Raw genomic sequence first — 13,659 nt, 5'->3', positions numbered from 1 at the left:
GCCAGTCTCCCTTTTCCATATTTTTCTGCTTGCTTTATATTAACTGGTAGCTGATTAGATTGTGCCCACCAGATTAAGGGTGGGTCTGCCTTTCCCAGCCCACTGACTCAAATGTTAATCTCTTTTGGCAATACCCTCACACACAGAATCAATACTTTGTATCCTTCAATCCAGTCAAGTTGACATTCAGTATCAACCATCACAGCTCTCTTCCGAAAATTGGCCTGAAAGTTGTCTTACAATGTTCCCAGTCCTACAGATGAGTAAGAATGATAACTTCCTGCAAAACATAGGAATCTTAGGATATTTTCATGACTTCAGGAATAAAGGAATTCATCCAAATTTATAGCTACACAGGTGAAATCTAATGACAAATTATTGGCTTAAGTCCTAACCTCAAGAAGCTTTTAAAAGTCCAATCTGAGATTCCTTATAAGAATTTCCAACAATGCAAACTTCAAAAGGCTTATATAGGAAATTATTTTTGTTGAACCTATGTAAATAGTCACATCAACTCAGAGACAGGCCTTATTCTGTGATGGAGAAAAATCTTTCTGTAAGATTATATTTGGTCAGAGGAAGGAAAGGTTGATTGTAGAGAGGCATGTTATGTTTTAATAGAAAACTAGAGCTTATAATATTGGGTAATCATATTCTCGTCCTGTTCACTGTCTTTCAACTGTTTTTCCAGCTTTTTGTAAATTGCAAGTAGCTGATATGCAAACTCTGTTTCATAGAGATTCATTTCTCTTTTTCTACTGTGGAAAAAAAAAAAAAAAAACAATAATTTTGTTTCCTACCTATAATTTGGATTAGATCCTGTCACTTGTATAAATTGGCAACCATTATCAAATTTCCAACTATGTCAGTTCTCTTAAATATCTCGTTAAAACCAAACTAATGCTTCCAATATTTATTCCCCACCCCCTACTTGTGATTACAGAAAGCTAAACCCTGAATGCTCATATGTATAATGGCCCCAGCAGAGAATCAGCTGACTATGAAGAAAAACATCCCACTACTCCACACTTAACACTTTTCAGACTTGCTTACTTGTTCTTTTTAAAAAGTCCTTTTGTTCTCACTTTTAAGACTCTGGTAGATTTTGAGGTCAGAGCATTCTGTCTATTGCAATTATCCCTGGCTCCCAATTGCAATAGTCTTTTTGAATAAAGTCTCTCCTTACCCAAGTCTGGATTTATTTCCTGACACTGTCTTCTAGTATGTTACTTTTACCCAGAATTATCTTTTCTTTCACTCTTCTATAGTTGAAATCCTCCACATTTAAAATTAAATCAAAAGACACATTATCTCTGAATATTATCCCTATCTGGCAGTCAGAGTTAATTGCAAGGTATTTTATTCGAACTTCTATTCATCCTCCCTTTGTAAGAATGGTTTACCAAATTTTGTCTAAAATTAAATTTTTAGTCACTGAAAGCAAGAAACCTATATTATTCACTTTCTTTTTTTTTTTTTTACAGTCCCTTGAAAAGAATAAATATCTATGTGTGTCTTTTTCATTTATTTAATATAGAGTTACCACATTTCTACTGTCCCATAGCAAAAGTGGTATTTTAGGCATATTCTGAGTCATGTTTATTCACTAATTATATATATTTGAAAAAATAATGTTTTCATTCTATGGAACATTAGGTAGAAACCACAGAAGGGATTATCTTATAATCCCTCATGTAAGTGCCCTTCCACTTTACCTGAATATGTTCACATTAGTTTTTGCCATTTAACATATAAAGATTGTTTAGAATTTCAAATTGTGCATATAAGATTTTAATTATTTGACTCCAGTCAATTTTTAAATTATATTCTAGTTAAAACAAAGTAGGTAATTTAAACCATAATACAGTATATGTGCATAGATATTTCTTGGTCTTTCCATGCCCCTTTATATTATGTGCTATGATAGAGTAAGAGAATAAACAACTGGCTTAGACTGAGTTCATGTCTATAATGATCACATCATTTTCTAAGATGTGCTTTGAAAAGCTTCTAATTCCTTTTTCTTGTGTTCCTTATATTTGCTGACAATCGTTTTCCTTCTATTTGTAGTTTCAGCACCATGCCTACTTATGAGAGTTACTGTTTCGGACTTTAGTTGGTTTCGCTGGTAAACCCACCCATGGTTTACATTTACCAAGCAACAAAATCCCTGCCATGTTCCCATATGCTTGATCATTTATTTTCTGAAAGAATAGAGTAGTAGGCAGGAATGGGATTAAAGGGAGTGGCTGCAAAATAAGCAAAGAAAGCACAGGTTATTTCCTGTTTAGGCATAGTCCGAACACCAAGAATATTTGACTTATAGCTCTTATGTTGTATAATTGAGTGGTCAGGAAAGTTGCTATAACAAAGAGGCACTAAACTGTGGTAGTAAAAACAGTATAAAAAAATTCATCTTTTGCATAAAGTAGTAGGTCCAGATTTGATAGGGAGACTTCCATCTTTGTTCAGGTATCTATTTCATGGGCAGTTAGTTTACACCATTTTTAGGCCACTGGATATGAAAAGAAGAGTTAGAAAAGCACACAAGTTCTTTTGAAGGCATAGCTTAGAAGAGGGTATCACTTCTCATATCCCATTAGGTAGAAAATATATATGTTTATAGCAAAACTGCATAAGAGGCTTGGAATTGTAGTCTCTAGTTAAGCCCATTTCTGTCATTAGAAAGGTGAAAGATAAATATTAGTAGGAAATTATTAATCTCTGTTCCTCAAGCCAAAACAGAGAGACAAAGAACTTGTGATTTAAATCACTATGAAAGAGTTATACCTACAAATAATCTATTCAGCATACAATTCAGCTGTGAATCCATGGGAAAAGAAAGGGGTACAGAAAGGTAAGAGGTGCAATAGAGGAAGAATATCTTAATCTTCTTTGCTCTGATTATTTGACTATTCAGTAGGACTTGTGAACATATACAGACTAGGTTAATTATTTATCTTGGAAGTGAGTGATTTAAGCACATACACAAACGTTTACACATGTGCACACACAATACATGCTCATTAATTTTCTAGTTTTATACTCCATTTCTGACTAGATATGCAGGCTTCCATCAGTTCCCAGAGATTTAGAACTTCAAACTGAGACAGGATTATACAGAATTTATTTTACTGAAAGATGAAACTATGGTAAGCTTGAGTAAAGATAGTTTATTCTTTTAAGTTTGCAAAATCCCACCAGAAATATGGAGATCAAAGTTTGCATTAAAGGTAAGATAGAACAATAATAATCTAATTTCGTATAAAACTGAGCACCAAAGTCCAAAAACTATGCTATTAATTAACATTGTGTTTGTGTTATCCATTGAGGTAATACCTTCCCTTTAGCCTTATTATTCTATCTTAAAATACTGAACTTATATAAATATCTTCAGACCTCAACAATTTCAATATAATATGCTCGAATTTTCCCAAAAAATCTAACTAAACTCAAGTGTTAGTCATTAAAACTAAAATTATGCTCAGTTGTTCTTTCAATTTATGTGACCTATTTCAGTAATGATTACAACTCACCATTCTTCTTGTCCTCTTGAATACACCTATTAATGATTACATCAATGAAATGTCAAAATAATCCATTTGGTTAGGAGATAAAATAAGCTTAAAGAAGTTATTGAAAATGTATGAACAAATGGTTAACTTTCTACATATTATTTTGAAGTTCTCTGGAGTATATATACAAATACTCTTAAATTTTCAAAACTTTAAAATAATAAGCAAGTCAGGAGACTTCTGATAACTAATAAAATAGTGACCAGCACATGCTTTTGGTTTTCTCCCCTATAATCTACTCCTGAGAAATCACGGAAGCAATACAGATAATAGATTTGAAGAATTAATATTAAAAAGTGGGAAACCTGCGAGATCAAAGGCTGTTGTGAATTAGTGCATGTAAAAGAGAGAGAGAGCAGAGACAGAAGGGCTAGCATGTGGGTTAGCAGTGTCCTGGGAGAAAGGTGTATTACAGTGTAAGACTGAAGTGGGAGAGAATTTTAAAATTCTAACCTTAGAACGTGATCTTCGTAAGGCCATTGTTTGTCATTACCACATTAATATATAGCAACATCCTAAGCATTGACCCTGATGGCCTGAATTGCTGCTGGAGCAAGGTGGCAAGTTAACTGATTCATGTCTACCTTCTTCAAAGTCAAGTGTTGGTGACATGGCATTTAGAAAAATAAGTATTCAGAAAAGGCTTCTTATCTAAGAGTAATTTTAAGAGAAATTACTAACCATTTAACAGGATCTACTCAAAGTTTCTTTAATAATCAAGCCTAAATTTTACTGGTGCACAATTCTTCCCTAATAAATAATGTATTTCTAAGCTTTCTTTGCAACTAAGAGTGCCTATATGATGCAATTCTGGTCAATGGAATAAGTGCAAATTATGTCTACAATTTCTAGATTATGCCTTTGAAAAGAAAACAAATTCTGTTTTACTTTCTTTTAACATATACATGACAACATCTATAGCAACAAACTTGGACCCAGGAACACTTTTGATTCAGAGTCTTTTAATTACTTTGTGGTGAAGAAATATCCTAAGACTTGCCAACTCTGAACAACTACCTTTGAGACTATTAAAATAAAGAAAAATAAAATTCCATTGTACTTATATCATTGTAACTATGGGTCTCCTTGATACAGAAATTTAACGCAGACCATAAGTGCTATAGTTTGAATATGGTTGGTTTGTCCTCACCTAAATTCATGCTGAAATTTGATCCCCAAAGTGTTTTTGGGAGGTAGGGCCTAGTGGAAGGTATTTGGGTCATGGGAGAGGATCCCTCATTAATGGTGTGATACTATGTGATAGTGAGGTCTCACTCCAGCAAGACTGGATTAATTCTACAGAAATAGGTTAATCATTATAAAGCAAGGCTTTTTCCTGTTTGGTCCCTCTGCACATGTATCTGCCTCCCCTTTGACCTTCTCCACCATGCAATGACACAGCATTGAAGCGAAAGTTAGAAGCAGCGCATGAACTTCTAAGCTTGCAGAGCCATGAGCTAAATAAATCTTTTTTCCTTATAAATTACCCAGCCTCAGGTATGCTGTTACAGTAACACAAAGCAGACTAAGACAGAAAAAATATCTCAGAATATAAAGAGGAATCCAGTACCAGAGTACTAGGATAGAATGCCAAGGCACGGCATTCTAAATCAAAAGTTTTCTAAGGCTCTTAAGAATCTTGATTCTGAGTTCATTTCCTAAATATTACTTTGTTTCCCCAAGAAGGACACAATAAGGACCCACTTCCTATGATACAATTACCAGAAGAAGTGTAGATGATACCACCAGGTCAACATAAATTCACAGGATGAAATAACCAAATAGCTGAGTAATAAACTCATTATAAAGAAATATAACGGATGTAACACACAAAGCCATACTTTTGTAACAGACAGAATAACAATTTAAACTAATTATAGTAAATTTCATGGAAGTTTATTATGAAAGAATAGAAGGTAATTTTAAAAACAGAAAAGAAAGTAATAAAGTAAAAAATGTATGATGGATGAGATAAAATCTGGTTAGAAACAGTTGAAGAATGAACAAGTGATGTGGAAAATTATATTTAGAAACTTTGTAGAAGTCAACTGGAAAATATAGAGATGAAGGGTTAGAAATTGGAGGAAATAAAGTAGAATTGCCAGCATTTGGACACAGAATGCCAAAATAAGTGCAAATATCTGAGGAAATAGTAATAATATGCACATAAAATTAATTGAGTTTAACATTTCATAGTAAAAGGATTTATATAATGCCAAACTTTCATGTTAGAGCAAATCTATACCTACACGTGTTGCATTGAAATTTAAGTTTGTCAAGGTACAAGGAGCAAATTCTAGAAACTTCCAAAGTGGGAGAATTTTTGCAAACTTTTTCAAAAACAGAAAAAATAACTAAAGATAGTCATTTATTTTATGAAACATAATCTCAGAAAAGATAGACAATACAATAAAGAAAATTATAGGTCCAAGCAATACTTACGTGAATCCAACAGTATATTAAAACTAAGGTATCATAATATAAAATTTATCACAAGAAGGCATTGATGCTTCAACGTAAAAATCTGTCATTATAATTAATCACATTAATAGACTAAAATAAAAATGTATGATTATTAACAGATGTAGACAAAACATTTGATAAAAATTGCTACTTGAAAATAGTTAACAAACAATAAGGAGATATTTCTAATATGGCAAAAGTTATTTGCCAAATACCTATTTAAATACATTCCATTTAGTACCAAGAAGAGGGTAGGGAATTTCATTATCATCAACACTCTTTAAGGTTGTATTGAACGTCCAGGATATGCCGTAAAATAATGGAAGGAAGGAGGCAGTGGGTAGGTAGAGAATGAGAAAAAAAGAAGAAAAGAAGGACAGGAAAGAATTAAAATATAAAGTTTTAAAGGAATTAGATTAAATATTATTTGCAAATGATATCTATATGAAAATTATAGCATCAGAATTTATTAGAATTAGTAAGATAGTTGATTGTCTACTACACTCAAAATGAGCATAAAAATTAGCATTTCTTCTATATGGACAATAAGATACTAGAAAATATATTTATATGATAAAAACATAAAAGTTTAAATTTCTATAAAATAGGAATTTATAAGGAAATAATCTGCTATAACTCAATGGACTAGACAAATTTTTTAAACTCAAGTAAAGAAATTAAATACAAGCTTTGAGCTAAAAAAATTCAAGATTCTTGTATTGAACAACTTAACATCATATTTATGGAAAATTTCTGTAAATTAATTTGTAAATTTATGCAATCCAAATCAAAACCCCTACTCCGTTTTTTGAAGAATTTAATTTATTTTTAAAATAAAGTCTTATAAATAGCTATCAAAAAAGCATAGAAAGGGATTTTTGTACTAAAATTCAGTAGTATTATATAATATATTGCACCCAACAGAAAAATGTAATCAAACAGAGAATTCAGCATCAGACAGGTATGTGTATGCGCGCGCGCACACACACACACACACACGGACAATATACAATAAAATACATTATTTTAACTTGGTGGATAATGGACAGTACTCATAGTCCCCTGCATAAAAGGCAAGACTAAAGACCAAAATGTATTATATGAAACTGTGAATAAAAAAGAGAATAATGAAAAAAATGCCTTTAGGAATTGGGGTTGATAAAAGCTTTGTTACCACAAAATTTCACATTTTCTCTTACATTAACTCTGTACACTGAAAAGACCATGCCCAATAGGTATGACCTGGACAAAACTATGCATTTTAGTCCTGGTATAAATTTATTGTAAGTTTTATTTCTCTCTGAACTTTTCAAAAATTTCTCATTTTTTCCAAGTAACCAGAATTTGTTAAAACTCGACTGTCTGATTATACTCATGAAACATATACTCATTTGACACTTCCCACATTTCTCCTTGTATTAATTCACATATTTATTTATTCAATAAGTATGCCTCACTGGAAATTCTTGGACTTGCAAGTTCAAATAGGACCAACAAGTAATATTATAATATAGAACTAGGATGAAATCCTCATAATTGTGTTTTTTCAAAAGCTTTATTGAAATATAATTGACACACAATAAACTACACATGGAAAATGGACAGCTAAATAAGTTTTCACATATATAGATATGGAACTGTGAAATCAATATGACAATCAAAATAATGAACATATCTATCACCACCCAAAATTTCCTCATACAACTTTACACTGTCCCTCTCATCCCACTCCAAAGCTCTTCCCTAGGCCACCACTGATCTGCTTACAGTAGCTACATATGTCTCATCATTATCTAGAATGTATATATAAATGTAACCATCCAAACTCTTTTTTGTGGCTTCTTTCACTCAGCGTAATTATTTTGAGATTTATCCATGTTGTTACATTTACTAATACTCACTTTTATTACTGAGAAATATTCCCTCATATTGATATATCATATATGCCATTTGTAAATCAGCTTCTATAATTTCTGAATTTCAGAGATGCTCTTCCTTTTATCTAAGTTGTAAAAATTATTAGGCATAGAGTCTTCATCATATTGCCTTATTATGTTTCAGTGTGTGAAGGGGTCTGTAGAGATGCCTTCCCTCCTAAATTCGTGATATTGATAATTTGTGTCTGTGAGTGTGTGTGAATTCCTTATGTACCTGTAGTTCTGAGATATTACTACACTTTCACAGTAGGTACCTTGGCTTTTAGAAATTTGTTAAGTATTTTAGCTGAATTGTTTTTATTAGCTTGCATGTTGTGAGAGGTTTGACCCACATAAGCAAGCATCCACATTCTGTCTCTCCTAGGAGTACAAACTATTTGTTTCAAGGCCAGTTTCTCCTGTAACTTCAGCTCTCTGATGGATTTTTTTTTTAATTATGTTTTTTTTTGGATTTAGCATTATTTTGTTATGTTTTTTATCAAAAGCAGAGACAGTGGGAGCAACGTCATGGTTTGTTGTACTTTATGAACTACAGTAAGAAATAATTAATAACCACAGAGTTATACCCAAACAATCTGTTTAATTCTTAAAATACAACCTCTTTATAACAAGTTATCTTTCCTTTTTCCCTCTTAATCTTCTCATCTGAACAATGCAAATCAAATACTCATGAGTTTTGAGATGCAATAGTGGTCATGTAAGGGATTTTAGTCATATTAAAGATCCGAAGGCAGTGGAAAGCCATCAGAGACTTTTAAGCAGGACATAAAATGAATTGGGGCCTTAAAAAAAAGTCAATTTGGCTTCTCCAAGAATGTATTCTAGGTTTAGTACTCATTAGGATGCATTGTATTTTATGTATGTATTTATTATTAATCAATTTTTATTATAATTTGAGATGGAGTCTCGCTCTGTCGCTCAGGCTGGAGTGCAGTGGCACGATCTTGGCTCACTACAACCTCGGATGCAAGGTTTAAGCAATTCTCCTGCCTAAGCCTCCCGAGTCATAGCTGGGATTACAAACGCCCAACACTGTGCCAGCAATTTTTTGTAGTTTTAGTAGAGACGGGGTTTCACCATGTTGGCCAGGCTGGTCTTGATCTCCTGACCTCAAGTGATCCACCTGTCTTGGCCTCTCAAAGTGCTGGGATTATAGGCATGAGCCACCATGCCTGGACTCATTAGGATGTATTTTTAAAATGCATAAAACAGATAATCCTATCTTGACAAAAGGATGACAGTGGCTACCAAGGACAGTATATATATTTGAATATAATTGGAGGAAAATAACTGTTAGGGAGAGAGATTTTTCTCAATTCTTCCAGTTTTTCTAGAGAAAATACTACCACTCCATTTATTTTTCCATAGGGAAAATTATAGTGGGAATACTTCCAACTTCTCACTTATTCATTTTCATTTCTTTTTTTGGGGTCTGTCGAGAAAGCAAGAGGCCTTCTAAATATGTTTACTTCTTGTATTAAGAGATCTGTCTTGGAAATCAAGTATATGATTCATCCACATTGACTGGGTGGGTAAGCCTTATTCAATGGTGTAGTATTTGTAAGTTCATTGTACACACCATTTTAAATGAAATCATTGAATCAAGCTTTTCTTTTTCAGAAAATATGTAAATGTTTATATTTCATCTCAATTTTTAATAAGCTCCTAACTCAGTATGGGACAATGAATATTATTTTGGGATCCAGACACTCCCAATAGTCATGATTCAGTTTTGGATATATGAAGTTTCAAATTATCCATGATATCCAATTAGAGATGAAAAGTTGACAAAGGTACATACTGATTTGGAAATTAGAAGACAGTCCTAGATTTAAAATATAAATATGAGATTTGTTAAAGGAAGAAGAACACATGAATTCATTTAGTGATTTTATGCATAGTGAAAATAGAATAGAAACCAGGACTGATGCCTGAAGACTCCAAAGTTTAAGGTCAAGAAGAGAGAGAGAAGAAACATCTGGAATCGTAAAAAGAAATCTGTTAAAGTATGCGTATAGGTCACGTAAGATACAGATTACATGTTTTCATTGTGTCTTCCAATATAAACATCACTTGCATAAAATAAACTCCAATGTATATTTTTAAGCATTAATTAGTAATTGTTCTACCCTCTTACTGAAAGTCATTGGAGTTGTATGCAATAAAAGACATCAATATAACAAAAGAAATGCCACATCAAGGTAGAAGAGAGTTAAGTAGCAAACTCTGTTAATAATATTAACTATTAAATTAAATTAAATTTAAAATATTAAATTAAATATTAAATTAAAAATATTAATACCCTACTTCTTTGTAAGAATTGGGATTTTAAAATCAATTGATTTGTGCAGAAATTTTGGGATTGAAATTATGGTCAGCAAAGAAAATGAGGAAGAAAACTCATTTTTGAAAATCATGTATTTTGTAGTATAATAATATGAAAGTTAATTTTTTCTGTTGTTACACGAGAACAATTATACTAAAAATATAAAAAAGTGTAATTTAACATATGACATGAAAACAAATAAATATATAATTATGCAGCATTTTATGAGATAATTAATGCAATAAAAGATGTATATGCAAACAGATATGTTTGTGTGTTGTAGTTACCAATGAACTTTGAATACAGCTATTGAGTTATTAAAATATTTTTTGTGTCCCTGAAATAGTTTAGTTTTAACTGATTTTTACCCATGTATTAGTCTGTTTTTATGCTGCTGATAAAGGCATACCCAAGACCAGATGATTTGAAAAGGAAAAGCCATTTAATGGACTCAGCTCAACATGGCTGGGGAGGTCTCACAGTCATGGCTGAAAGTGAAAGGTACATTTTACATGATGGTAGGCAAGAGAGAAATGAAAGCCAAGTGAAAGGGGAGACCCCTTATAAAATCATCAGATCTCATGAGACTTATTCACTACCACAAGAACAGTATGGAGGAAACTGCCCTCATGATTCAGTCATCTCCCACCGGGTCCCTCTCACAACACATGGGAATTATGGAAGCTACAATTCAAGATGAGGTTTGGATAGGTACACAGTCAAACCATATCACTCCACCTCTGGCCCCTCCCAAATCTCATGTCTCACGTTTCAAAACCAATCATGCCTTTCCAACAGTCTCCCAAAGTCTTAACTCATTTCAGCATTGTCTCAAAACTCCACAGTCCAAAGCCTCATCTAAGACAAGTCCTTTCTGCCTAAGAGCTTGTAAAATCAAAAGCAATTTAGTTACTTCCTAGATACAAGGGGAGTACAGGCATTGGGTAAATACAGCCAGTCCAATGAGAGAAATTGGCCAAAACAAAGGGGTTAGAGGACCCACGCAGGTTGGAAATCCAGCAGGGCAGTCAAATCTTAAAGCTCCAAAATGATCTCCTTTGACTCCATGACTCACATCCAGGTCATCCTGATGCAAGATGTCAGTTCCCATGGTCCTGGGAAGCTCAGTCACACGGCTTTGCAGAGTACAGCCACCCTCCTGGGTGCTTTCATGGCTGGAGTTGAGTGTCTGCAGCTTTTCCAGGGTCACAATGCAAGTTGTCAGTGGCTCTATCATTCTGGCATCTGGAAAACAGTCACCCTCTTCTTACAGCTCCACTAGGCAGTGCAGCAGTGGGAACTCTGTGTGGGGGCTCCAACTCCACATTTTCCTTCCACACTGCTCTAGCAGAGGTTTTCCATAGGGCCCTGCCCCTGCAGTGAACTTCTGCCTAGAAATTCAGGTGTTTTCAAAAATCCTCTGAAATCTAGGTGGAGGTTTCTAAACCTCAATTATTGACTTCTATGTACCTGCAGGCTCAACACCACATGGAAGTTGCCAAGGCTTGGGACTTGCACCATCTGATGCCATGCCCAAGCTGTACCTTGGCCCCTTTAGCCATGGCTGGAGCAGCCAGGATGCGGGGCACCAAGTCCCCAGGCTGTACACAGCAAGGGGCCCTGGGTCCAGCCAATGAAACCATTTTTTCCTCCTAAGCCTCTGGGCCTATGATGGGAGGGGCTGCCAACAAAGGTCTCTGACATGCTCTGGAGCCATTTTCCCCCTTTTCTTGTCGATTAGCATTTGCCTACTCCTTACTTATGTAAATTTCTTCAGCCAGTTTGAATTTATCCTAAGGAAATGGGTTTTTCTTTTCCATTGCATCATCAGGCTGCAAATTTTCTGAACTTTTATGCTGTTTCCCTTTTAAAACTGAATGCTTTTAACAGCACCCAAGTCATCTCTGGAATGCTTTGCTGCTTAGAAATTTCTTCCACCAGATGGGCCAGGTGTGATGGCTTATGCCTGTAATCCCAGCAATTTGAGAGGCCAAGGCAGGTGGATCACAAGGTCAGGGGTTTGAGACCAGCCTGACCCACATGGTGAAACCCCATCTTTATTAAAAATACAGAAATTATCCAGGCATAGTGGCATGAACCTGTAATCCCAGTTAAACCCAGCTACTCATGTGGGTGAGGCTGGAGAGTCCACTTCCACCCAGGAAGTGGAAGTTGCAGTGAGCCGAGATTGCACCATTGCACTCCAGCCTGGGCAACAGATTGAGACTCCATCTCAGAAAAAAAAAAAAAAAAAGAAAGAAAGAAAAAGAAATTTCATGTACCAGATACCCTAAATCATCTCGCTCAAGTTCAATGTTCCACAGATCTGTAGGGCAGGAGCAAAATGCCACCAGTCCATTTGCTAAAACGTAGCAAAAATCACCTTTATTCTAGTTCCCAAGAAATTCTTCATCTCCCTCTGAGACCACCTCAGCCTGGGTTTCATTGTCCATATAATTGTCAGCATTTTTGTTAAAGCCATTCAGCAAGTTTCTAGGAAGTTCCAAACTTTCCCACATTTGCCTGTCTTTTTCTGAGCCCTCCAAACTTTTCTAACCTCTGTCTGTTACACAGTTCCAAAGTCACTTCCACATTTTTGGGTATATTTACAGCAACGCCCCACTCTACCAGTACCAATTTACTCTGTTAGTCCATTTTTCATGCTGCTGATAAAGACATACCTGAGACTGGGTGATTTTTACAAACAAATAAACAAACAAACAAAAAAAGGAGGTTTAATGGACTCACAGCTCCATGTGGCTGGGGAGGTCTGACAATCATGGTGGAAGGCAAAAAGGCACATCTTATATGGTGGCAGACAAGAGAGAAATGAGAGCCAAACTAAAGTGCAAAACCCTTATAAAATCATCAGATCTCATGAGACTTACTACCAGGAGAACAGTATGGGGAAAACTGCCCCCATGATTCAATTATCTCCTACTGGGTCCCTCCTACAACATCTGGGAATTATGGGAGCTACAATTCAATATGAGATTTTGGTGGGGACACAGCCAAACCCTATCAACTTTTGTTCTATCATGTATCCATCAAGTACTTATCGCTATTGCACCATTTTCCTATACTATCCATTGCATACTAATAATTATGCATTAGTATAATTTTATGTGTATTTATATTCATAATGAGTAATAGCTGCCTTGCCTACTTGGTTTATTAGCATATTCACATTAAATTCTTTTGGATCAAACTGCCACATTAGCAGTGAATTTTTCTACCAGGCTGCCTTCCTAGAATTGTCTCAGTATCCCTAGAGTTTGCACAATTAGAGTTCAGTCCAACTTCTACATACTAGGGAGAGAGAGGAAAAAAAAAATCTTGAATTATATTGAAAATATTT

This window comes from Papio anubis, chromosome 3 (assembly GCF_008728515.1).
Source record: "Papio anubis isolate 15944 chromosome 3, Panubis1.0, whole genome shotgun sequence".
Lineage (NCBI taxonomy): Eukaryota > Metazoa > Chordata > Mammalia > Primates > Cercopithecidae > Papio > Papio anubis.
Note: the sequence above shows the minus strand (reverse complement) of the source record.